We start from the raw sequence: 27,720 nt of genomic DNA, 5'->3' as shown, positions 1-27,720 counted from the left end.
GGGATAATCTTTGTGTATGTTATGTGTTTATCAAAAGAAGGGAAAAATCATTAATGTTTTTTAAAACACTCAAATATCTAAAATCAGTATCGTTTTTTTTAAATCCCACATCGGTCGGGCTCTAATTACAAGTTTTCTGAAATTGTACTATTAAAAATGCAACTGAGGCATTATCAAATGCTAACTTTTGGTAAATTTAGGAGAAATCTACAGACGCAAACAAAGTGTATTAAAATAAAAACCTAAATGTCTATTTTGGGTGTTCTTTTTTCCAATTTAGTCTAAAAGACATCTTATGGAAGCAAAAACACAAACATTTATTAGTGCATTAAAAAAAACTGTAATGTCTTGCCCTAATTTGTGTGACAGTTTGTGACTACAGATATTTTATTGTATAATTTGTCTGAAAAGTGTTTTATCAAGAAATTTCACTTGTTTGTGGAAAGCAATGAAATTAAAGAGAAAAAAAACACAAATTAAAACTTTTTGAGCATGTAAATATAAAAATTAAGGTGGACATTTATATATAGGACAAGATACACGCAGGGTTTAATGCTCCATCCTATATGCCACAGTAATCTGGTTTCTATGGGAAAACTCCATCTTGCATACCGAGGTTTCTCAAAAAATTATGTTTACCCTGACCCGATCATAACCAGGATACTTGTACACGTTAACCCACTCAACTTTCACTCTCAGCTAAAGCTTCATGGCTATTGATCTATATTGATCTGGAGAACAGTTATCAATTCAGTAAGTGGAGAAGAAAACCGATGTGTGAGAGGATGACTGCAGGAGTTATTTATTTATGTGTGAAGAGAGAGAAGTATGAGACGATGGATTATTTGGATCTCACTCGCCCTCTAATCTGCTCGTTTCAGACTTCTTCAGTTAGTTTACTGAATTAAATGGTGAAAGTTTTCAGAACAAACTTTTGTCGATGCCTTAAATAATTGTCATGCTGGTCCGGTGTGGTCTGACGGGGTCGGACAGGAACTCCCTGATGTCCAAGTCTCATCATGACTTGTGAAAATGTCAGACATAAAAGCTATTTCGATAAAAAAAAAAGTTTGTTGGGGTCACTGGGTTGTAAGTATCCTATTAAAGTGTTGATACCAGTATGTAAAAGTTGCCAGACGCAGGATGTTGACACAGATGTTTATCCCTTATTTATATAAGGTTTTAACATTGGATTTGGTCTGAGGGTGAACAGTCACACCACAGACCAGGGTAGACGACTCACGGATTAATGCCCTCAAGGGGGAAGTCATAATTTCTCTTCATGCTCATTTTACTTCCTGCTAAGATAATTTGGGAATTTTAAGCTTTCCTTATCCCCCTTCCTGTCTCTTGTCAACAGCAGTCAGGGGCCTGTTGTAGGCAGGAAGGTCTTTCAAAAAGGAAGTTTTGTTGAGGAAACCAAAGGACCATTAGCTGATGGATATATGGTCCAAACTAAAAGGTAAGTACACATTTTAGTTGACTAAATTGGTGTCAAGTTGGGGGGGGGGGGGGGGGGGGGGGGGGGGGGGGGGGGTTCAAAGGCCATTGAGTTTGGCATGTATTTCTACACATCTTTCTTCCTTTCAGCTGCTGTTGAATGTTTAAAGAGGCTATATCTCGTTTGTTTGTTAGTTGAAATTAATCACTTTTTTAATGCCTGTTGGTAAACTGGTTGTAACCTCAAATAAAAGTGAACCACATGCCTGCTTTCTCGTTCGCTTGGAACAGCCACAACGCTGCTAATTATGTGATGAAATCAGGTGGGATTTTCTGCATGTGCGCTCCCGAGCCTCTCGCCTACTATGACAACACCACAGCTAACAAAATGGAGTCCGCCAACACCAACAAACGACAAGATCCCAGCACAACACAGACTCCAACACAAACACAAGTTTACAAGTTTTGTAATATTTTTCTTTTCAATATATGTGTCGTCATGTTAAGCTGACATAATAACACATTTTCCCCTTAAGGGATCAATAAAAGGTTTTATCTTAATCCATTATAACCCATAATAATTAATTTGTAGATTATATTTTGTGTTGTCTGGATCTTTAAGTACATTTTCCTGATGCAGGACTTTTCCTTGTACTGGAGTATTTTTACTTTTAAGTAAATTATCTGAAAACTTCCTCCATCAAGGTTTAAATTTGATATAGCTATCTTAAATTATTTATGCTTTTTCCTCTTTTTGTTAATTGTGAAATTAGTTTTATCAATTTAGTACTAATACAATAAAAATGGTCGTCTCCAAACTCTTATATTGTATCTGCTCTCAGGCCTGGATGCCGTTGCTACTTCTGGCTATTTCTTGGACCAAACACACCCCAATCATCAATCAGAACATATCCTGTAATCAGGCAGCAGCTTACTTTGGTAACCCCATCAGTATAACTGGCACCACAGATAAATCTTATCACCTTTAATCACATCCTGTGTTTGCCTGTTAATCCACTCCTGCTGCAGTTTCATTAAAGGCGTATTATCTGTGGTGGAAACTGCAAAGATGGTTTGTCTCACAATATCACGTCTCAGAATTTATTTTTCTATTACTTAATCTCTTTCATGAAAATATTTCAAATCCAACAGGCATTTGAACCAAATTGATTATTTCATCACCCTCTGAGTTAAACATAGAGGTGGATGGTAGGTGTAGGCTAGTTTAAAGTTGGTTGAGTAAGTTGTAAAATATTTGTAAGATAGTTGAGTTAGTAGTAGGCTAGTTGCAAGCTAGCTGTAAGCTAGTTCTTAGATTTTTTTTATTTTTTATAAAATACATGGAGTATTGAACATGGAGTACCATATTGATAATTTTCCAAAAACAAACAAAGAGAAAGAAAAAATAACAAGGATAAATAAAGGGAAGAGACCAAGGGACTCAGCAGTAGACAGTAGGAAATGAGTTTGCATAAGTATTCATGAAAAAGTAGGGCTTTTTTTGTTTTGCAACATTTCAGGGATTGTTTATACAGAATTATATAATTTAGAAAGGCATTAAAGACGGGGGATGTTTTAAGAAATCAACATTTGTGAATGAAGTATTTTATATAAAATCAGATTATTCATTCCAAATTCAGTTGTTTTATTCTCCATTTGAAGTCCAAATTTCATGTATTCATATGTTAAAATTGGGATATTTTGTGTATTGTACATGATCCAGTACTGGAAAACATCCCAGAAGGTCTGGGTTACACAACAAGAGAAAAAGAGATGTTCTGCGGTTTCAATGTCAAAATTACAGAAAGTACAAACATTCAAATCCATATTAAATCTTTGATGCAGGAAGTTGTTACATGGATAAATCTCATTCATCACTTTGAAGAGAACTTCTTTTACCTTCGGTGAAACAGGAAAAGAAAGGTAACTGGTTCTTCACTATACAATTGCTGGTAAATTTCTGGAAGATATGTTTTCTCCTGAGTGGCGAAGGGAAGCAGATCGAAGTGAGGACATATCTTAAAAATGTATTATTACATTTATTTTTATCTAAGAAATTACATGCATCTATGATTAACGTGGGCTCTTGAGGAATAACCACAGAGTTAACATACCTTTTACTAAAGTGATCAGAGCTTGTGGGATTGCCTTAATTACGGTTTTAAATTGCCTCTCAGTGCACATCAAACTGTATTTCCAAATGAAGACATCATATGTTAAGAAGTTACCACAATTATCTAATAAATGAACAATCTACCAGACACCTTTTTCCATCCATTCACTGTAGAAAAAAGATTTTCTCTTAATTAAAATACTTCTGTTATTCCATATTGGGAGTAAAGTTATGTTTGTATATGAGTTTCCAGTAGTGGAGAACCTGTTGATGGAAAGTTGAAAGCTTAATAGGTAGTTTGGAAATGTTACAATCACATTTTAATAAGAAATGTATGCCACCAAACGTTTTGAAGATTTTGAAGGGATCAGAAATTATCGCATTTTATAATAAAATTTTGTAACCATTTTAATTTGACGGTACCATTGATTGGGTCAAAGTCAATGGCATTTAACTGCCCTTCTTCGGCAGGTGTCACTGTATCGCTATTATTTACATAATGATATTTATTTTTCCATATAAAATTGAAATTATCTTGATTGATCTTAATTAATTTGTCGGGTATATCCAATGAGTTGGCTGGAAAGGTAAGTCTTGACAAGCTTTGCATTTTAGTACGTAAAATGCATCCAAAAACAGGCCTAAGTCTCTTTGAAGCCAACTGTTAAGAATAGCTCTATTGTTCTGAATGGTATTTTCTATGTTGGATGTTTCTCTAACCTTTTTATCTTTGGAAATTATAATGCTAGTTCTTAGATAGTTGAGTTAGTTGTAAAGTCTGCTTTACAGACGGGTTTCTTGTATACAAACACTGGATGCGCGCGCAGCCAGGGGGCAAAAGCACTTCAGTAGAAGTGGTCAGAAGAATGTAGTCAACACTGTAATCAATGTAGATAACGCGTCGTTTGTAAATTCTTGTTGAGTTAATAATAAACTGCCATTTCAGAGTCAGATCGGTTTGTTTGTGTTTCATTTCACAAAGTAAGTAATTTCACATATAAGTCTGCTGCTAGCCAAAAAGCTAAAGGAAGAATGGGGAACGATGGAGAGAGCCGTTGTGTCCACAGCCATTAGGCTGTGTCCTGCCATTAGGCCTAGCTGTGTCACTCAGAGATGCAAAGAACATTGTCATCTGTTGAAAACTTTGTGCAACCAGCAAAAAAAAGCTTTTAACTGCAAACAATTTTGTATTGAAGCATCTGCTGAAGCAGCACAGCTATGTGAAACTTAGCCTGTAGAAAGAAACTCTGGCAGCTAAGTACTTCTCTTATAAACTCATGTGCAAAACAGTAACGTTAGTTCAAAAGCTGAGACACTTGCTTGATTTTTTTATATCTCAGACAGTGGTGTTAAAAAACTTTATATGTTTCGTAAAAATCATACTCCTTGATGCTGTTATGAATACACGATTAGTGAAAATGTCGAGAGGGACCTGCTTTGTTATTTTTAAATAGCCTATATCCACAGCCTATATGATCCAGCATCCTCTAGTCTGAGAGGCTGTAGTGTTTTCAGTTTGGCTGGTTGTTGACTCCTCTCGTTAATTATTGTTCCAGTACAGTAAATTCATATCTAAAATGCACTGCTGAACAGGTTTCCCGTCACTTTTAAAGGATAGGGTGCAGTGGTTGAAATTAATTGTAACGGAAAGAGTAACGTGACTATTTACTTTTAATACCCAGTAATAAGTAAAGTAACCCCTAAACCTTTTTAAATGAGTAATAAGAAAAGTAACTTCTTACAATTCTTCTTACAACCAACACTGCTGCCGTGGAGACAGAGTGGTGCTTTTTGCCCCCTGGTTGCACACGCATCTCTGTGATGACCTTGAGCAGAAACCCGTCTATACTGCTGCATCAAATCTAAGGCGTAGCCTAAGTGTAGCCTACTCGTAGCCCCTTACCCTACCCCGTAGCCTGACGTGCAGCTCCCCAAATATGTAACTTCCGCAAGAACTGTGATTGGTCGGCTGTAGCCACGCGTTTCCTCCAAGTGCGTAGAAGTTCATTTTACTAGCGGCCAAGCCAGCAGCTGTAACATGATGGATCAATTTCTTTGAGCGTTACAACCAGGGCTTGACATGAACACCCGCCGAATGTGGGTGGATTTCAGCTGTGGCAGGTATCACAGTCGCTCCCACTAAACACTTTGTCGTGTTGAAAAATTGTATTCTTGTCAAAAGGCATAAACATACACTGTATATAAGAAGTGGACGTAGTCATCGTGACGTCACCCGTTGGTTTGCCATCATGTTGAGTTTTTGCAACCAGCGGCACCGGACGTGACCATATTTGGACAAGATGGAGCTAACGGCCGTGTGTGGAGCTAGCTAGCTTGCTGTAATTCACGTTAACTGTCATTTTAACAGGGCTGATAACTTTGTCTAGCGAACAACAGGCTTAAAACTAAATGTACTTCCCAGAGAAAGCGAATAGCCAACTACTAATAAGCTTTTTCAATGGCGCTGGTTAAATTTACACAGTGCCGTGGGGTACGAGTCGCTCTAGCTTGAGTCACGGGTTGCCATGGTAACAACTTGTCAATCATAGACCATAATTTACTAAATGAACATCATGTTGTATTGAAGAAGACATGAAATCACCGAATGAGACCATAAACTCATCAGGAAAGTGTTTACTGAGGTAATAAATCAGCTGCGAAGTAGAAACATTTTACCATTATTTCTAATGGAAACGGACTTCTTTTTGCAACCAGAAGAGTCGCCCCCTGCTGGCCGTTCGATAGAATGCAGGTTTAAGGGACTTCTGCGTTGGATTCACGTCCAGCTTGGGCATAAACAGAGACATTTTAGCCTATAAGGACTTTGGCATAAATAACAAACAAATTGCAGTATGACACTACGACACTACAACTCCCATGAGTACTACCTGCACATAGTGTTTGCTCATTGGTCCATTAGTGAAGCCTATTGTCTTGCGTGCTACTGACGAACGACTCTGTAAACAAGAAGAAGTTGTGGAGATTAAACTAGTGGAAGTCAGAAGCCTGAGTGCTGTTTCGGCCTGCCGTTAATTATCAACTTAACCTGTGGCAGGGATGACAAAGCAAGCTTGTTTTAATAGCAGGTGAAACCACACAACATCTCTCACGAGGGTGCATGGGCCATATATGACATCTAGACTTTTGTCAAAGAGAATATAAAAGTTTAATCTGTCAGACGGCAGCCACAGTCCCATAGACCTGTAGGCCTCCTGGTCGCTTTAAACCTGATAGTATGACAGCGTTCAGTCAGCGCGTGAGTGTGAGTGGCCGACCAGTGTGGAGAAAAAAATGCACAGGAGAAAGAGAAAAGGCAGGAGGAAAGTGCCGTTAAATGCTGTAAAATTACAGATATCTTTCTGATTAAGGGACATGGTGTTATTAGGCTACTAGCAGGGCTGCCTTATATCACATTATATCATCATATCACAACTACCTTTCCAGAGGTAATTCTATTTTTTAATGAAAAGAACTCTTGCCATGTTGGAAAGCCGAAGACGCTTTTGTATGGGAATAATCTGGAAAATAAAGACCTGTATACTTGTTTCAGGTGGAAGAATCTCCAGTTACTCAGAGCTACCAGAGCTTCATGATGATAAACATAAATCCAGTCAGAGCTCTGAGGAAATGCAGATACAAAAACAATCCAATGTGCCCAAAACTGATATGAGCCTACATAAAATTTTAATCCTGTTGCGTTATCTGTGGATTTTTTCTTAGACAAAACAATTTATTCCTAATGCAGATCATTTTTCTACTCTGTATGTTTAGTTTTTATCTTTTCAATTAATCTTTTTAAACCCATGCAGCACTTTTAGTATATACAATAAGAAGCTACTCTTTTATGTGTTTATCTTAATAGACTACCAATTTAAGCATGCCATTGTCAGCTTTAATCATATAAAATGTAATTTGGTTGATAACCTTTATAAGAGCCGCACGATTATTATACAACACAAACACCAATGCATGGGTACGTGCGTAGTTTACGCCGTAGGGTACGGCGTAAACTCGACAAAGTATAAATCAGGCTTGAGATAGTTGTAAACTTGTGGAGCAAGTTGTTAGCATCCTGTAAGCTGTAGGCTAGTTAGTTGGCAGATAGTTGAGTTACTTTTAATAATTTATCTTTACAGTACTTTTTTAAAGTTCTTCAGGAAAAGTTTATTTTTTACACACCCATTCACAGGCACAATCATCATCTACTGTTTCCACTGAAGACGAACGTGAGTGCAATCATATACAGCGATCTATTCTGTAAAATAATTAAATTAAAAACCGTGCACAATGTTTTTAGATATTATCTGAAGGTATCCCTGAATTGAGCCGTGGACTAAGAGTCTGACCCTGGAGCAGCAGAGCAGTAGATCACTGCTGCTCGGATTCGAGGCAGAAATACGAGGTTGGACAAAGCACCTTGGTGAAGATTACACTGCACCAATCATCCATCACGCTGAGGCTCGTCCTTGGAATACATAATGTAATGATAATCTGATCCAGTATGCAAATAAAGGCACAGTGGGTTGACTGCGGGGAGAGCAGTCCACCTGTCCCATAACACAAGTAGTCCCAGTCTACAGATCAGCTGTCAGATTACAGCCCTCAGTGGCTACACAGCTGAGAGCAATGTAAACTGGAACAATTGGGTTTAAAAGGCATTTGTTTGTGTAGTCAAATTTGATGACCAACAACATAATTTGCAGGTAGGTAACAAGTAATTTAGCTTCCTTATTAGATTAACAGTACTTTAACCAGCAAGTGTTTGTCACCACACAGTTTTCGGTGCGGTGAGAAATGTTGTGGTTTCAGCAGCTCTATTTCTAATCCATCTCAGAGACGGTTTATGCGCAATCCCATTGATTTAATGCACCACGACTGTCACGCCAACTTAGGTAATTAGACGGGGCGTCTGGCACTAGTAAGACCATTTCAACACACACATGCAGACACATGCAGAGATGTTGATGTTGTCATGGGAAATCCTCATGTGGGCGATGTCTGGAAGCCATTTTGTGTGATTCCCATTGACACCACACATAAATCTGCATAATAAATATCACAAAAAGATGACTGTCAAAGAGCCCTTCATCCGACTTTAGCTTTCTTTTGTGTGTCTTTGGAGAAGATAATATTTTGAGAAATATTCCCTTTCCTGCCAGGAGTTAGATGAGAAGATCGATACCACTCTCATGTCATGTTGGTTAAATATGAAACTACAGCCAGCAGCCAGATAGCTTAGCTTTAAAGTATTTTGCCTAAGCTAAGCTAACTGACTGCCAAAAAATAAATAAAATGAGAGAAAACCTATTTATTTTAAATTGCTTCTCCTCTGTACTAGTATATATTATATAAAGACCACAGCAATTATTTTTGTGGGATGAGACCAACCAAAATATAAACTACTGATTAAATCTATTATGGTCCTCAAATACAGACTGTCATTCACTATGTGCTGCAGAGTGAGTGACAGAAAAGAGTTTCTACTCCCTAATGAAAATGACAAACCATCAACTAAATGACAGGTTTCTTTGATGAATCCTTCCACCTCCACTCAAAACCACCAACAAGACCAAAAATGTAAATCACATGGTGACACCAGAAAGTCACCATGAAGTTCAGTGGATCACCAAAGTCATTGGGATTCATCCTGTGATGACCATGAAAGTCTGCACAAAATTTAAAGGTAGGGTTAGCGATTCTAATCCAGTACATGTATTTTTGTCATGGCCCACACGGAGCCACACATCACTATTCCAGCAATGATCTGTGCGCCAGTTAACATGAACTGACTTGCCTACGGGCTTTCAGCTTACTTTCTACTTTGCCAAGACATGCTGCTGTTGTGATGTTAGCTATAGTACCAGGAAAGTTTTGAGTATCGCTGTCTGGAGCTGGTGTGCTGGCTCTGGGACTTGTCTCGTCATCTCTGCATGTTAGCTTCGCAGCAGCAACTGCAGCCACAGTTTGCTAACCAACAACAAGCGGCAACCTCCGAGTCTTGTATTGCAAAATGACCCTACTCGCCTGATTTATTACCTCATTACAACACTTTCCTTATGAGTTCATGGTCTCAATCGCTCAATCAAGTCTTCTTTAATACAGCATGATGTTCTTTTAGTAAATGATCGTTGGTTGTTGTAAATTATGGTTGTTAATTTTTTCCAGTGAACACATTTTGTTTTAAACCTGTTTCTTGTTTGCCAAATCACAGTTAACGGAAACTGCGGATGCACTTTGCTAACCTAGCCAGCTAGCTCCACCCTCTTGTCCAAAATGCCAAACTTGAGGCTTCAGAACGGTAGTCCATAAACCAATGGGTGACTTCACGGTGGCTACATCCACTTCTTTTATGGAGTCTATATGCCCACAATTTAACGGTAGTTAGCATTACCTGCTGTGTGCTTATTCACTCTATCATATATATTGTAATTGTATTGGATTTCTCATGAATTACATAACCCCACTCTTAAATGTTATCCATCCAATAGGTATTATTCTCTCAAATCCAAAAACCTCATGGTGGTGCTAGAGGAGACGTCAGGGTACCACCAAACTCAGTAGGCTTCATCTGCTGAATGTCTGTACCATACTGTCCATACTAGTGAGTCAATCCATGTATGCATACAGTATTGTTACATAAACATACCATTATTCAAGTACCGTTATTGTCTCATTTTTGTACAAGCAAAAATTTGAATCATGCTAGCAGAAAAATTTGATTGGACAAACTGAAGCCACCCAGAGGAAAAATCTTTTGCTCAGAAAAGTATTTTCTTTAACTCTTGAGAAAAGACTAAGATCTTAATAGTATATCTTTTTTAGATCACTCCAATCTGGATTGTTGCTCCTAAAAGCCCTTAGGAGAAAAGGATGAGATGAAGAGAGATTGATGTTTTGAGACTTGGGTAAGACAAATGGATACTGAATTGAATCTCATTATGTATCTTTTTGAGTTCATTAATGTCTTGCTTATTACTCCTAAAAAGCAGTTGGGAGCTCTGAGGAGATGTTTGTATTACATTACTGTCTATGCTTGGAGAACCATGCTAGAGGCTTGCTCTGGGCTGAATTTGAACCTGGCTCCTGGCTAAAATTAACAATGGAGGACTGATTGTTTTTAAATCGAACACAATTTTCCTTTACTTAAAAGAGGAGAAAAACCGTATCCACAATTAAAGTACTCAAAATTCTACTGAAGTAAAAGGTATAAAAGTATTTCCATAGTGAATGTACTTAAGTATCAAAAGTAAAAGTACTCATTCTGTATGACAGATACATGTTGTATCTCAGTTCTTGTGTCCATTCGGTCCTTAATGAATTAATCTGTAAACATCAGGTCAAAGTATTGGGTGCTGGCTGTGACCTTAACAAATTGGAAAATATTACATTTGAAAGTGCATTATTTTCAATGTCAAAATTTATTTTATTTTTCTCTGTAACTTGTAACAGATAATTAACAATAAATACAATGAGGATTTGAAATTAAGGGAAGAAAAAGTACAAACCCCCATAAAAAGAAAATACTCAACCTCAACATTTGATGTAAGTAAAGTACTTTAGTAAAATAACCCCTAAGTGGGGTCACTAAGACAAAACTGAGAAATATCTTGGAGCTTTTTCTCTGATCCACACTCTGGAGACTGAAATTACACTTATTTAAGATCAGTTAGAGATCTCTTGTTTTGATCAGAGTAAGATAGAGATTAGTTTTTGCTCCTGAGGCCAATATGAGAAAACAGACATATTTGAGAAGAATCATGAGATCCTAGGAGTCATAGCTGAATTTTCTTTGAGCTCTTTCTCTGATCTCATGGTCCAATGACACTTACATAAGAATTATTTAAGATCAGTTAGAGATCTCTTGTTTTGATCATAGTCAGACAAAAATGAGGTTTTATATGGTTGTTTCTCCTGAGATGAATTTGAGAAGTGGGAGAAAAGGCCTTTGGTCTCACCTTGGTATTAAAAGCAGCTCATTTGTGTCTAGGAGAAAAGAAGGAAACAACTATGAGATCTCATCTTGGATTTTGCTTTCCTATGGGCAGTGCACTGGAGCTGATGTCTTTTCACACATCCAAATCAAAACATAAGCCAGGTAGCATCACACTCACTGTAGCAGGTGTGTCTTCGAGAGTTGGTACATCCGTTTATTATTTCATCATTTCAATTACCTGCAGAGTTCAACAACCTGTGATAGGATTCACTTTCAAACCAAATAAGACCTTTGTCTCTATCAAGGTGCATCATATTTATGACCTTTTCTTACAGGATGAAAACACCGTCGCTCTCTTTTCTGTCATCGCTCTTTCATCTGTGCCAACCAGACTCCGTGTGGGAGCCGCTGTTGTTTTCATTTTTAGTCCCGTGGCCCGTAAAGTAGCAAAACCTTCATATTCACAGCTTTAAAGGGAATCCAAAATGTCACAAGCTGGAGCGATTGCTGTCCATAAAGTTTTCATAAATGTCACAGCCAACGAAACAGCCAATAGCAATGAGATGTTTCCTGAAAGGCCACCTCTTCATAACAACTGAAACACAGGGAGAGAGGAACTGGTAACACTGGTACAGCAACTTAATTAACATAATGGTTTACATGATTTCCAATTCAGCAATTAGTGTAATTACCTTAAGATATTTTCTCTTGATGTACAGACTGAATTTATTCAGCTTCTTTCACATAATTCAAAATTGGCTACTCTCAAGACGAAACTTGAGTAATCACACTCACGCTCAGTTACACCATCGGCCACTAATGACAGTCCAATCAAGACTCTCAAGATGGACCAATTGAAAATATCTTCCCCAGTCTCCTAGAAACAGAGAGGGGCCTCTCTGCCCGTTGATTGGCATTAACAAGTGCTGCAGATATAAAACGTGAAAGTGTGGTCAATTTAATAAAATACACATTTAATAATGTCGTTTTGAGCAGCAGTAAGGACATTTCAAGTGTTTACTAATATACAGTATTATGGGTGCCCACAGGAGGAGTCATCATTGTTGACAAATACACTAATAAACCCTTACATCTGCTTACAACTACATTATAGTCTGTAATAAACCATATATAAGTATAACTGCTAAACATATGTGTTTTTTAAACGTAATTTTAAATCAGGGCCATATTTTTACGTATGTTCAAATGTTTTGAATCCGTGCAGTAGATGCTTTAGCCGGCAGCTGAACCGGCTGCAGTGGCTTTAACGTATTCCCTCAAGGCAATTATACCCGCCTAAATTACGTCCACAAAAAGTGCTTCTTTTTGGCTCAGACTGTTACAACAGGTGTCTGACAACATCATGGAAAGGATCCCTACAAGTGACTCCTGGTGACACCCTTTGTTCTTTACAGGAAACTGAAGTCTCGCTCAAGGACAATTTTCGCTCTGAAATCCTGTGAGAGGCGAGTTGTGGCAGGAAGACGCCAGTGAAGAAATGAAAGAAATAAAGTCTTGCTACCATGTTTTACACAACAAAATCCTCTCCCTTGTTTTCATTGTACTTTCCTGCAACAACTAATTAAAAACAAATAAATAAAACAAACCCATATCATTTCTTTGTGCTATATTAACTTGTATTTAATATTACACTTCCGGAGTCACAGTGAAGTAGGTAACCGTGATAGTTTGATAATTGTAATTAAAGCCACTATGCGTAGAATTTCAATAATTTGTACTTTGGCACCACCTGGTGGTCGAACCAATAAAAATTACACTTTAATAAGAAAATATCCACATAAGGTACATAAATAACCACATATTGAGTGAGCTGTATCATCTGAAAACACCCAATGAGAACCTCCGGGTCTGAAAAGTGAAGCCAATGTGGAAGTGCCATAAACCTGCATTATTTCTAATGGCCTGCAGGGGGTGACTCCAAGCTAGCTAGTTAGCGCTAGCTGATAACTAAGTATGATTCACCAGCAAACTGATTTTGGTGGAAATTAAATTAAAGTCACACCTCACTCAACTCAAGGATTAAAAAAATCCTCTCATGAAAGCTAGTTTTCTAAAAGTCTAAACAGTGAGCTAAAAGGATAAAGAATTGGAACAGCCAGGTGCATTAAGGGCGTCTCGCAGTGCTAACTTAACAGGATGCATGCTGGTTAGAAATGTTGGCTATGTCACATAACATTAAAACCTTGCAGGAGCTTCACCAAGTGGAACCAGATTTTCCCTGATTTCGCAGTTTTGCTTAGGCAGGTCAGTCATTGGTCTGAGCGCCCGATCTCTATGGGAAGTAGAATGTGTCCGACTTGACTGCAGTGTTTTTATACTCCACCCCTGCAGTCATCAGCAGAAAACGTTATCTGCAGTCATCTCAACCGCATCCAAAGACTGTATATAAAAATGGACAACGTGTCTTCATTTTCACCCACTGTACAAAAATTTGAAAGCCCAAATATCCTGGATACAGATGCTGCCATCTTGCGCCGGTAACATCATTTTGCATCTGCGCAGTAGTGAACGCCCGATAGGGTTGGAGCAGCGGGATCAAAGTCCCGCTCATACACCTGGCTGACCTGTACTGCATTTAGCCACCAGGGGGCAATCCAGATGTTTTGGATTTACTGTGAAGGAGCTGTCAATCATCCGTCTTTATATACAGTCTTTGGTTGGAGTAGTTAGCTAAAGTATCGGATAATTTCTTGAAATAAATAAATGTATCGTATGGTTAGCTTAAAGTATCTAACCGTTGAAAGAAAAGTAATGTATTGGATCGATGGTTGAAATAGATTAATTAATAACAATAATACATGTTATTTGGGGGACACCTTTCAAAACACACATGGACATTTTAAAATTCAATGGTCCTAAAGCATAATACAAACAGTTAAAATAAGTGTATGAATAAGAAACAGTTTATTTATATTTTCATACAAGTTGGGAAAGCTTTAAAAGTTGGATCGACGTCTTTAACAGAAGTGTGGTCAAGTTATTGTAATTATTACGTTGACATTTCCAGGTGCTGAAACACGACGCAGGCTCCCAGAGAGATTAGTATGAATCTGTTCCCAAGAGAAAATCTGTGAAAGCTTTTATTGATATTTATGACCAGGGTTTATAATTAAATACTTAATACCTCCAGAGCTTACGCCTCAGCGGTGTCTTCCACATCATCCCTGTCAGATGATTAATAGTCGCCATTTATTCACTTACCTAACAAGCCCCCAAACCCAGCTTTCAGTAGAATTAAACCGATCATTTCACTCAAACTCATTACAACCTGAGCAGAAGCAGCCTGAATTTAATATCAGAATTGCTCCTCCTGATAACCTTTCTGGAATAATTCCTCACCACCCGATGTAACCGTATGAGATTTACGATAAAGAAAAAATGTATAAATTAAAGTTAATTGATATGCCTTTGTTAAATTTCACCTGAGGGCATTTATTACCTTTATATTGTATTAGAGTGTGAGGAGCAGTTAATTAACGTGTTTTACCAGACTATATCTGCTATCTCAAACTTATTGGGCTGATTGGTGCGGATGTTTGACCGTGTAATTACCTGTGTACAGTACAGGCCTTCCTGGTGTGTCTGCATGCCAAAATTCACCTTTATGCATGTTTTAATAAGTCCAGTCGTGCTGTCTGACCTTTGCTTCTGCTCTTTGACCAAATCACCCACTAGTCTGTCTGCCCCCGCCATAAAATAAACCAGGCAAGAGGCTACATCGGCATGTAGAGTGATTTCCAAATAATCAAACATAAACTTGCTACCCTTCAAAAGTCAAAGGAATGTATTAGAACCACATTTAAAAGCACAATAAAATGGACAAAGAGATTAAATTAGAATAATAAGCCAAGGTAGGGTATGCATGAAATGAACTAGTTCTTACAACATGTTGTCCACCCACGTCTGAAGGCAAAAGTGTTTATGGCTTTTCCCCAAGTATAAATCCTCTCATCAGACTCAAGAAAGTGAAAGAGCTTTTTTTGCATAAACCTGCACTTTGTATTCCCGCCATCCACCACGGCCACCTCTCTTTATGTGGTACTGCACAATGATTATTGTAAAATTATAAAATTATTCTATTAACGTAATTTCTTTTGGTGCATTAATACATTTTACCAAATTCTAAAAAGTGAATAAAATATATATTTTTTTTCCATTCTGAAAATATAATCTAAATATTACGTTATTATTGAAAGATTTCATTTTTTCAAAATATAACACTTTTATTGTTGTATAAAGTATAATTAGTTCATTGTTGCTGTATTGCAATTAGTTTTCCAAATTACAACTCAACATACAGTGTAACATAATTCCTTTCTGAAAATATGACTTTCATGTAAAATTACAACTTTGTTCTCAATATAGTACAACATTATCTTGAAATATTTTGACTTCATTGTCAAACTATCAAATGTCAATTTGTTTTTCATAATTTTAAATTCTGTCTTAAAATACATTGCCTTTATATTTGATATTCAAATCAAATGTGTATCTAAAGTTGCAGCAAACGAGGGTTTAAAAGTGCAAATAGTTTGGATTTACATAAAATCTGGTTATTTTGTATTTTCCCACTTAATCAGACATTTATAATTATTTTCAAATTAGCAGCAGCACTTAGAAAATCTGTAACTATCTCGAGGAAGTGCTGCAGCTGTTTAACAGACTTTTTGGGCAGACGAGACAAGAGATCATCACGTTATTCTACACTGCCGGACACTGGTGGAGGATACATTCAGATCCTTTAGTAAAAGTACTAATACCACACTGTTAAAATACTCTGTTGCAAGTAAATGTCCTTGATTCAAAATGCTACTTAAGTAAAAGTAAGTATAATCAGGAAAATCCTTAAAGTCTAAAGGTACTCAAAGCAGAAAGAGAAATGTCTCATGAGACTGTTGCACTTATATCATTAGATTATTCTTCTTTATGCATAAATGTAAAAGCAGGATTTTACTGTTGCTCAGTTTGAAGAATTTTGAATTGTACTGCAGCAAATGATTTTCAATATGGATTAATCTGCTGATTATTTTGTATGGTTTGTAAAAAATTTAGTAATAGTAAGAGATGCTGTCACAGTTACCCAGAGCCCAAAGTCACAATGCTTGTTTTGTCCAAAATAGTCCAAACCAACATTATTTAAAAAATAAATCGATGTAATAATGTAACAAATTTAATAAAAAGCTGAAAATCTTAACATTTGGTGAAGCTGGATCCATTTTAACATGAAAAACTGACTAAATCAATTATCAGAATAGTTACCAATTAATTTTCAAGTGGAGTAGAAGTAGAAAGTACCTCAAATTTGAGTAAAATTACTTGAGTAAATATTCTGTTCGATTCCACCACTGCTGCTGGGGAATCTTGCACCTTACGACTACCAGTCTTGATCGGTCTCCCTTGAGCCACGTCTCTGCCTCGGGATGACATATCATATACTGGCGTCCTCTGTTCTCCAGCAGTAACGCGTCGCTCACTACATGTTCCTGAATGAAGTGTCATCCGCAGCTCGAGAAGCAGGGATAAAACAAGGCTTTGGTGTCAGCCTGTCAGATGTGGAGAAGTGAGGAAGAGACGAAGGCCAAGGTGACAGGGGAGAAGACAAAAGATGAGATGCCGCCTTCAGGAGTGATTCAAACCCCTCTGAGCCTCTCAACATCGGACACTCAGCCTGAACCTGAGGGCTTGGAGCAGTGACATGAAAGAGAGGTGTGGTGGACGGGAGCATGGATACAACGTGATGGATCTTTAAAACCCTCTGAAGCCCTGCTTGATTTTGACTTTCTGTGCATTAATCTTTAGCAGATTTTACTCTCCGAACCGCATCTGCATGATTTAATTTTTAAAGTCTGACTTATTATTTTGTCAATTTAACAAAAGTTTAGAGCTGCCAGGAACCCAAAATACAAGAGAAGTGACCAATACAAGTAATTAATTAAAATATTATAGTAAAACATCAATACACACAAACACAGCAGAAAAATGTAACAACTATAACTTTAATAAAGTATATTTACATTTCATGTGATTTCATCCCCTCTTCAGTCTTCCATGATTATAAAATATTTATAATTCAAAGTTATAAAGTGTCTTTCTGGCCTATAGACCCACATGAGCACTTTCAACTGGTTTACTCAGCCTGTCTTTTCATGATATATAAACAAAGTTATGCTGCAATAAATAAAACCTGCTCAGTGTATTCACCGTGCCATTTGTATCTCTATGACTCTAAATTCTAAAATACTAAACAAGATGTTCTGCTTTTGTTTTCCGTCACTGTTTTCACACTGATTAACTATCCTGTGACAGTTTAATTAAAAGCGTGGCAGGCGACATTAAGCTCCTGTTGAAGACACGTAAGCGGAAGAGAAAGTGTTGATTAGTTGTACTGTAGATATTATATTACTGTAAACTGTGAATTAGTCCAACAAATTCTGGATTTAACATGGTGCTGAATATGTTTTGCAAAGATCTGTGTTCAAAGCAGCTTTAATCAATATTTTTATAATGGATAATGTGTCAAATTCTGAGTCGGTTGTTAATTTTTCTGGTAAGTTAATTTAGTTTTAAGCCTTTGATTCACTAGCTAAAATTTGCATCCCAATAAATATGACAGTTAATGTGAATTACGGATGTATCTTACTAAACAAGCTAGCGAGCTCCACCCTCTCATCCAAATATCGTCACTTTTGGTTCCAAAAAACCAAGATGGCGACGGCCAAAATGCCAAACACGTGGCTTTAAAACGGCAGTCCACAAACCAATGGGTGATGTCTCAATGGCTACATTGAGTATTATCACCAACTGAAGGTCTTCAAGAGCTGGACCTGATTTGAAACATACCTCTGGAAAACCCACCTGAATCTGACGTGCATTAACTGCTTTATGTTTTCTTTATCTAGTAATTTTTTAAAAGACCGGAGTCAAAGTCAGACCCGATCTGAACACACCCAAAGACGATCCGATCCAAAATGCGGTCGACCTGCACAGATCCTAAAATATGTGTTGAGAAAGTTTAGAAGTGGTGCGACTGCAAAAAAGACGGGAGTGGGTGTGATTGGACGCAAATTAGCAGACAGAGGAGATGCCTTCACACAAGACAAAAATCTTTTATGAATCTACATCATAAACATTTTTGCCAGCACCATTTGCAAAGCAGTTTTGAAATTGTCACCATGTTTTGCCATTTATATACTGTACCCAACAAAACAACAGTTTCTGTAGAGTTCTGGTCAATCAGCTGTGAGTTGTGGCTTAAATGTGGCTTTATAGTCATGGCAGATAACACAAGCACTCACACTATTTCCAAAGGTAGCCTCTGTGTTATTACTCTAAATTAGTCCTGACCCTAAACCTTATCTCTGCTCCACAGACAAAGCTCCAAAGAGCAGGCTGAGACTTGCTGAGATCCAACCCACCTGAATAGCAAACAAACAGAGCACAAGGGGAGAATGAGGCACCAAGGGGGGAAAAAAAAAAAGATGAAGGACAGAGCGGATGAAAGGCTGAGGGGAGGCTATGACAGACAGATGAGGATGTGGGGCTGAAAAAGGCTCTGTTGCATGCATGCAATCAGAGAAACTGCAGATACAGACAGGAGGTTGTGAAAGATCAGAACGAGCAGTTGGAACGAGAGGCCATGTTGGCTGATAATAAACTAAAAATGAAGACATGAGAGGGTGTCCGTCAACAGATTAGGCTAGAAAGAGGAAGAAGAACCAATACCGAGATCACCACAGGAAGTCACAGAGGAGGAGAAACACATGAGAGTGCAGTAACGAGAGTCTACAGCCATGCACGCCTTTTGGTCGCCATCTGGACCCAGCCTGCACCCAATAGTGATGATTATCTCTTGTCTGTTAGCCTTTGTCTGTCTCTCTCCTTCTATCCATCCAGCCCAGAGGTTTTCAAAATGTGAGGTGCACCTCCCCCCGGGGGGACATGGGAGAGCTGAAGGGAGCTGCAGACGGAGAGAGGTGAGGCAGAGATAATGTTTGAGGGGAAAGGGGCAGGTGCACGCTGGTGTTGTAAAAACAGGAAGTGAGTTATTGCAGCAGCAGTTGTTGCAACAGCAGCAGATATAGACACACAGCTAATAGAGACTATTAAGGTACTTTAAAACTGTTAGCGCTCAATTTGAATCAATAATCACGCTCCTTCTGAGTCAGATGTGAAACACATATGTGTAGATTTACTTTCCGATAATATTAAAATCTACAATCAGGTTGGATGTTAATTAAAGGTAAAACGTCTTATATTGTGCTTTAACTCACTTTTAACTCTTAACCAAGAAATCTTTCACTAACTTTGATCAAGTGCTGCAAGTGTCTAAACACAACCATTAAAAAAAAAACAAATAACGACAGAGCAGATATTTTAAGGAAAGCAAATAAAAATGTTTTGTTGTCAGCGAACATTTTGCAAATAAGTTCTGTCGAAACTTGGCGTGTTTGTTTCTCAGTTATGTTAAGAATGAAAAAAATGTGTTTTATGAGACATTACAATTCATCCCTGAGGAGATCATGAATATCTGAACCAAATTTCATGATCCATTCAATAGCTGATGATATATTTAACTTAAAAAGCAAAAAAGTCAACGCTATAGGAAAAGTAGGGGATCACCAAAGTCAGCAGCATTCATCCCCTGGGGACCATGTCTGTCTGTACAAAATGTGGCGCCAATACATTGAACATTTGTTGAGATATTTCCATCTGGAACAATAAGAGCCGCCTCAAACATGGATAAAAATGGTTAAAACATGTTTTAATTCCCCAAAACTAAGGCGAGAGGAAACAAACACAAAAATCCTGCATAGGTCTGAAGATCTATACATTCTTTGTGTTAGGACCCAAGTAGCTACATCATTAAATGTGTCATTTGCGTGTGTGTGCATGCAAGGGTGCATCTGCGTAAATGATAATGTACTTGCATGTTTGGGGGTGTTTATGCATACTCTGCATCATGTGTGTGCACCCACAGTGAGTGTGTGTGTGTGTGTGTGTCTACATGCACATGAACAATGGCGACCATGTGGCTGCAGAGGTGGTAATTGATGAATGGGATGTTTAAAGAGCAGAATATGAATGAAGAAGAGAGAGGACCCAGAGGGAATACTCCACACCATTGTAATCAAAGCCCTGATAGTGTCCTCGCCTTTGACTAATGGTCTCAAAAAGGAGCCTCTTACAGCCTGCCTATTGAATTCCCTTACCTCAGTGTGACAGAGACCTCCAGAGAGAGGCTGGCAGGGTGGGAGGGCAACGTAGGTCGGGCCTTTGAAATCAGCCAAACCTCGCTGTCACTCAAATACAGGTGAGATACGTGCACGCGAAACATTTAGGGAATGATATGTTCAACTGAAGCGTGCTTTTTTTTTCCCCTCTTTACATCCGTTTCACCTTTTGTTACTGTGTCTCTCAGTTGGAGGTGTGTACCTGTTCAGAGGCTGCTGATTTATGCAGTTTGCACAGAGCCATTCTTCACAGGCAGGTTGAAGGAGGAGGTGGAGAACAAGGTCCTGATGAGGGATGGAGGGCAGGAAAGTGCTAATACAAAGAAAGCAATTCACAAACACACACATTAATTAATGGCACTGTACAAAATAAAATGACTGATTCATATATTATTATAGCAGCTATTATAAAGACATTCACAATGACCTTCAGAGAAGTTGCTTTTATGTTACAAAACTCAGAGGTGGAATGAGTAATCAGATCCTTTACTATCTACTACTATCCTTTTTGTTAAACAAGAAACAGTAGCTATAGCGCTCTCGTCACAGCCACCAAATTCCATTGATAAAAACATTAATTTTAGCGAGTTGCTGGTATACAGCTGCCTGGGCTCGTTAGTTTGTTTGTATTATTGTGTGATTTTGTTTTTGTTTGTTTTATTGTGTGACTTTGGTGTTTGAAAGCATTAAATACACCAAAGTCACACAATAACACAAACTAACCAATCCAGGCAGTGGTAGACTGAGAGGTAAAATTACTATTTTTGTCAAGGGAATCTGGAAGCTTTGAGGAGAGCGACACAGCAGCTGTTTCTGGTTCAACTTTTCATGAACTCAGAAAAACAGCCTGTACTGTGGAGTTTAAATAGTTTTCAGTGGACAGGAAAAAAACAGAAAGCCATCAGACAAAAAGTAATGGAGTAAAAAGTATGATATTTGCCTCTGCGTCATGGTGGGGAGGGAGTGGGGCAACAGGGGAAGAATCAACATGCAGACAGTTAAAAAGCAGGATTAGCTGAGTGGTTTAATGACCAAAATAGCTTACAGGCAGGTTCAGGCAGGTTCAGGTAGGCAGAGGTGGCAGAAGCTCAAAAGCAAAAACATTGCAATTAGGATAACCTGACAGGGGAACAAAGCATCTGGGCTGGTATATGTAGTGAGTGACTGATGAGGGAAGTGAGAACAGGTGAGCAGGTCTGAAGAAGTCTGAGAGCATCTGGTGGACAGGTAGGGAATGGCAATAAACGGCTCTGAGGAAGTAATATGGATGCGTAGATGGGCGGGAAGAAGTCAGGTGAAGGCCGCGGTGGATGGATGGAAAATGGCCGGTGTGCTCCTTATTCAGCGTGAGCTTGGCAAATCAATAAATCAAGTCAAGTCAGTTTTATATGTAGTAGAGTCCGATGGATACTGATGCTAATATGATGTACAGAATATATATATTTTATATAAGGACCCATAAAATGTTCAACAAAAATGTAAAGTAAATATGTAAAATTGCAGCTCATAAAATGACATGTCAAAAGTTTGATATGGACAAGCTTGTAATTTGTACCTTGATTTTAATTTAGCACCAGTGACTAATTCTTCCTTATGTTTAAACTAAAACGCCTTTGTTTCTGTCTTTGTAATGTAAGCTAGAGGATAACATGTCAGCAGATTGAATTCCAATTAAAATGTCTTTTCAGAACATATATTTGACTACAATTTTGTTTTACTTTCCATACAACACATATTGCAATACTTATGTATCTGTGACATACTAAAATCAACAATACTGTCAGACCAGTTAAGAATGTATATACATCTTGTCTCCCACCCACTCAATAATGCAATTTTTAGATTTAAATCTATTCCAGCTCCCAACATTATGCTTTATTATTGCAACTATTTTTTCATTACACTTTTCTTTAATGCCTTGTTCAGCATAAATAAGTGTTACTGATTCTGAGGTATCCCAAAATCACAAGCCCACACACTTTAAAAACACTTTGGCTGTGTTCGAAATGAACTAAACTGCTGTCTCAGAAGGTGTCTAACAGGACAGCGAGGCATCGAGTGCTGTTCCAATCGGCTCGAACTATCTCTTTCTGTCTCGTAAGATGCCTGTTTTGAAGTCAGCATCGATGATGACTTGATGCTGCCTACTACCCATAAACCAGAGCGGCTGCGGCTGCGGCAGCGGCAGCTTTCAAAAACTGGTCAAGATGAAGAACAAATAAGCCGTATTTGTAAACAAATATACATTTTTAAGTGAACAAATATAAGTTTTTAGTAGTTTTCTCAGCTCGAGTTTTGAAAAGCTAGTGAGAACTAAACACTGAACTATCATATCAGCCCGTGACTGTAACCAACCAAGTTTGTTCAGTATGATCTCTGAGGCCTCAGTTAGCCGTTTGCCTTTTCAATAGCTAATAGCTCAAAAGTCAGACAAAGTTGGAGGCTATATTTCCAAATGTTTTCACATTTCTGGGCATTTTTAACATTTTTCTGATTAACTTTTTGGCAGAGAAGATGGCTTTCAGAGATTGTTTACTAATAACATTGACAAAATATTTCTACATCAATTTACATGCAGACCAAGTTTCACTATTTGATACTAGAAAGTATTATTTTAATTTAATACTTTACTTGCCTTTTAGTTTATTGTTTACCATTTACAATGTGTGCATCCATGGGAGCTGCCATTATTGTGTGACGTCTTTCGGCTGCTACTCGTGAAGTCTGTGTACAAATATTTTCTCTGAGTTAACAAGTAGGAAATCCGACTTCAAGTGGAAGTCGTGACACGTTCCGTAGTACTTTTTCTAGTTGGAGGGCAGAAATTTCCCAGTTCCATTTTTCCTGGAACGCAGCATAAGGCGGAAGTGCTGCCCTAGAAGGCTGTTTGAAAGCAATGTTAACAGAGATGCCTTCACTTGAAAGTGATGCCTTCTGAGGCAGCGGAGCGAGAAATCTCAAGAAGAGCAGGAGGACGGTGCAATATGTGCCTAAAATGTACACAGTAGATGTAAGTACAGCAGCAGTAGTTGATAGAAATTACGTTTATTTTGGCCACTCAGGAAATATCTACCTCTTCAGCTGCTAAATTCCCCTCTATGTTCACCAGCTGCTTGTTAACTGTGTCTGTGTGCTGAGCAGGTAAACGTACAGTACAGAGCAAACAAACAGCTGCAGAGTCAGGTGATAATCTTCTGTGTTTTTCCTTTTACATTTCACCTAATCATTTGACCCATTGTTAGTATAAAAATATTGATTATAGCAGCTTTAATTAAATATCAGACACAGACTCAGATTTATTGCTGAGTAGTTTTACACGTCTGCTTTGGTGTTTTGGTGCTTAAATAAACATAAAGATATAAGAAAGATAGAGCAAGCACAGCGGGTGTAATAGCAGATTTTTGTATATCTGTATGTATATAAATAATACATAGTTATATTTTTATTTTGTTTATTTTATATGCTACCATATTTTAAAATACATTTAATTCTGTTCTTATCATTATACAACCTCATAATAATGATGTATAAAGTACATAGATATTAATAGAATCTACCAATAGATCTACTAATTGCCCAGTTAACACAATTTGCTGATGACACAATGCTAACTCTTTATCTTATCTTACGTGCTCGTATATTAAAATGCACCAAACTGGGCTGCCGTTTCAAACCCAGCATCACAACATAAAAACAAGTCGGAACACATCGTAGCTCGATCACGCTTTTCTCTTAAATGTCACCGCGGTGCAGGCTAGAATATATAACACACACACACGTTATTACCAATGTATGGCATTACTCCTGCACACAGTCGTTGTGTTTGTGTGGCCTTTCGCAGGCGTCCTCAGAGACGTGGCATTGACAAACCTACAAACAGTAATTGGGCCATTATGACTCCCTGCGATGGTATTGATTCCACTGTTTTAGGTGCAGGCGGGTAATGGGTGTCTAGACAGGGGGGTTCATATTGCAGGCAGTCAGGACTGTGTGGTATTAGATAAAGTAACCCTGATGCGGTTCATGACTCAGGTGTGTTGTTTTGTGTATCTCAGCTGATGGGAAATGATGTAATTTAGTAGCACATTTGAGGACTGTTTGTTTCTGTGGGTTGAGAGCAGGTTCGTTGTGCCGTTCGTTGTGGCATTTCTGCACGGACAGATACTTGGGACAAACGTGTAGACTAAGAGGAACTCCATGTGGAAAAGGGAATGAGAGAACACGAAGATGGAGTCCTCTTTTCCCCAATCCAATTATCACCAGAGTTAAAACTAATCCCAGCTGAATGACTTCAATCTGTTGCAGGTTGCTTCCCAAGTTTGAAAATCCAGTCACCTGGAGAGCAGAAAGCAGGTGAGAGGGACCTCAGCAGAGCCTTGCTGCTGATCAAAATCAAATATTACTGAGGCTGGGTTTCCATGGCAATAATGTGCCGCCCCCTCCATGACAACATTTGGAGGTTCAGCTGTGCAGGATGGACCCCCCCCCCCTCCCCCTCCCCTCCACTCCTTATCTGGCTGCCTTCTTGGTCCAAGCGTGAGCAGAATAAGCAGCGTCCTGGCCACCTTTTCACCTTGTGTGAATCTACAGAGTTGTGTGCACAGCTCTCCCATGGGCTGCACAGGAACACGATCCTGTCATGTGTGGCAAATACACACTCCCTGTACTGCACAATACTGTCGGTCCACAGAGAAATGCTGAGGCCATCGATTGTTTTCTCCACAGGGGCTCAATGCGCAACCTGTGAGCCCACAAAATGTCAATGGATATGAATTGTGTAAAGGACTCTTGATCCTCTAATTCAATATTATGAAGCTTCACAAAAGGTCGTACAGTAAGGTAAAATTAAAAAAAATGCCTTGCAGTTGTTTTTCAGATATCTTCTCAGCAGTAGTAGTAATAGATTTTCACATTTAGTCGGATTTTATATAATTTTAATGTGTTGCAATATTACATGAGCCAGAACTACAAAATATATGTGCTGCAGAGAAAACACAACAAAATAAACATGCAGCAAATACAGGAATCACAACCACATACATAAAATACAACTAAATACAGAAACACAAACAAATTAGCAAAACAGAATCAAATACAGAAACCACAACCACATCCAGGAATCACAAACAAATGCAGAAACATAGACAAATACACAAAACAAAAGGAAATACAACCACACAGAGAAACCCGCTACATATACAGACACTTGAAGTTGACTACATTAATGGTGTTGGAAAATGAGCTAATGATTTAGTTTGATTTAACATTATGATTCAGATATTGTAGCTAATATTTGCTACACACTTTGCATTAGCCTCATAAGCCGTCAGTTTCAAATAAACAGACGAAATACACATAACTAAAGAGCGTTAGATCCATAGGTTATATCTCACACTTAGTCTCTAGCTAATCGGGTTTTGTTTTCTGTCAATAGGCAGCAGGATGATGTGTTTTTAGTTGCAGTGGATTGAGCTCTCAGGGCCACCATACTGAAAAAGCATTTCCCTCCTCCTTCCACGACTACTGTTTTTAACACCAGATCCTGCTGCCTTCCCACCTTCTGCCTGCAATATTCATCTGGGAGAGTGCTGTCATGATGAAACACACAATTTAATGCTTACAAGAACACTGCCCCAGGCTCTTTTCACAGCATCAGTCATCTACCATCAAATCAAAGCAGCGTCTGAGGGGTGAACGTGCAAACAGGCTCCTAATGAACCATATTCCACATTGAGAAAGACAACGGGACTGCAGTACAGCGAACATTTAGAGATAGCTGCCCAGTTGTAAGCAAACATGCAGGTTTTGGCTCAGTGTGCTGATGATCCCGTTTGGACACTCAGCTCTCTGGTCCTTTGTTTAGTCTGGTGCAGATGTTTCTGCCTCCGTGCGCATGTGTGTGAGGGAGGGATGATTGTCACCGTGGTCTACTGATCTCCTCGCTACATTAGACCGGGTCATTCCAGTGATTGCTGCCAAAGCTGCCAGAAGACCAAATGAATGTCTGAGGAAGCGGCAGGGAGCAGTCACATGCATATGTTTGCAGGCCAGAAGCAAAACAACACAAAGCTGGAATGTGACTCCAGTTTTTTGAAAGCTTTTTGTGAGTGCAGTGAGATTTCTGCGCAACAAAGGCTTACTGTGCAGCACACGGATGTTTTGTGAGCTTTTCATGATTATGCAAAGAGCGACATTAAACGTGAAAACAACACCATGTGTATGGCAAGCCATTTTAACATTTAGTCTTTAAAACTTACTAGTTGCGATTCAAAAGCTACTTATTAATTACCTCCTAGTATTCCCGTTTTACTAGTAACAATTGATTAGATACTAGTGCTTCATTTTTAGTTACTATTAACTACTCCATTAATTACTGGTAACTATTTTTTAGTTCCTAGTAGCTATTCCAAAAGATACGAGTAATGTTAAAATTCTTACTAGTAAATTTTCTTTGGTTATTAGTCATTCATTAACTAATAAAATGGCTTGTTGATGGCAACATTTTAATAGTAACTAATGTAATTGTTACTAGTAACTAAAAAATAAGCACTAGTATCTAAATAATAAATACTAGTAAAATGGAAATTGTTACTAGTCACTATTCGAAGAGTGACTAGTAACAAATAAATAGGTAATATCTGAATTGCAGAGGCCCATTGATTTCATTGGCAAAAATCTGCAATCAGTGACTAAAAAATAGTTACTAGTAACAAAACATTATGTAATATACTGCAAAGAAAAGTCGGTCGGTCCACCAGTCCGCTCCAGACTGAAATATCTAACTGATAAATGGATTACCATGAAATTTTTCCCCGGAGAATCCTAATTCTGGCGATCCTCATACTTTTTCTCCAGTGCCACCTTGAGGCCAACATTTAAGGTGGCGCAATGGATAAGACACATGCCTTTGGTGTGAGAGACCTGGGTTCAATCCCCATCCCTGAGCAAGACACTTAACCCCTCGTTGCTCCAGAGGCGTGTGA

The 27,720-nt window shown here is 38.3% G+C and overlaps 1 long non-coding RNA gene across 1 annotated transcript in view; it reads right to left on the bottom strand.

Moving 5' to 3' along the window:
* LOC123981652 overlaps positions 1 to 21,902 on the bottom strand; it is a 33,343-nt gene extending 11,441 nt beyond the window's left edge. The window contains exons 1-2 of the long non-coding RNA XR_006827804.1: positions 21,783 to 21,902; positions 20,940 to 21,050 (exon numbers count right to left, since the gene is read on the bottom strand). This is a non-coding gene — a long non-coding RNA (uncharacterized LOC123981652). The remainder of the gene's footprint in view (positions 1 to 20,939; positions 21,051 to 21,782) is intronic.
* Between the last annotated feature and the right edge of the window lie 5,818 nt (positions 21,903 to 27,720).

The sequence above is a fragment of the Micropterus dolomieu genome, linkage group LG13 (genome assembly GCF_021292245.1).
Source record: "Micropterus dolomieu isolate WLL.071019.BEF.003 ecotype Adirondacks linkage group LG13, ASM2129224v1, whole genome shotgun sequence".
Taxonomy (NCBI): Eukaryota; Metazoa; Chordata; class Actinopteri; order Centrarchiformes; family Centrarchidae; genus Micropterus; species Micropterus dolomieu.
The sequence above is the reverse complement of the archived record's forward strand: the minus strand, read 5'-3'. Positions and strand labels throughout refer to the sequence as shown.